This window comes from Seriola lalandi, unplaced genomic scaffold (assembly GCF_002814215.2).
Source record: "Seriola lalandi dorsalis isolate HSWRI2012SDOR001 ecotype SW California unplaced genomic scaffold, Sedor1 jcf7180002054656, whole genome shotgun sequence".
Lineage (NCBI taxonomy): Eukaryota > Metazoa > Chordata > Actinopteri > Carangiformes > Carangidae > Seriola > Seriola lalandi.
This window is the reverse complement of record NW_019525209.1, coordinates 461,084-461,628: the sequence shown is the minus strand read 5'-3', so window position 1 is coordinate 461,628 and position 545 is coordinate 461,084. Positions and strand designations below refer to the sequence as shown.

General features: G+C 44.8%; 1 protein-coding gene across 1 annotated transcript in view; it reads right to left on the bottom strand.

Annotated features, from left to right (window-relative positions):
* Nucleotides 1–545, bottom strand: part of cacna1ab (calcium channel, voltage-dependent, P/Q type, alpha 1A subunit, b) — a 96,264-nt gene that overhangs the window by 15,576 nt on the left and 80,143 nt on the right. The window lies entirely within an intron of this gene.

Below are 545 nucleotides of genomic sequence, written 5' to 3'. Positions count from 1 at the left end.
ATTCAGGGTTTAACTAATGTAGTTTCCAACAGAAACGTTACCTGTGACAGACAAAGTGACTCCAGGTTCACCTGTATATTTCCCTCCTGGTTGGTTTGTAATGAACCTGAACTTGTACTCAGCTGAGTCGCTCTCTCTCAGGTCTGTGATTCTCAGAGTGCAGTCGTTCTCACCACAGTGATACTGAACACGACCTGAATACTCTGAGTCTGCTCTCAGATCCACAGGTTCATTATCACTGAATCTAGTGAACCAGAATGTTTTTTCAACTGCAGTATCAGCATCATTTAACCTGGATGGGGATCTGTAGCTGCAGTGTATTTCCACTGTTGATCCTTTGAAGGCACAGATCTGAGTTGGAGCGCAGGTCACTCCCCAGTCTTTCTGACCCTGTATCACTGTAACACAGAGCACAGCAGGAACCACAATCACATTTGAATATTTTGGAGCTGCATCAGTTCGTAAACCTGCGAGAGAACTGAACTCATTCCAAACTTACACAACTACTTTGGCTCTCACATCATCCCACTGTGAGCCAATGAGAC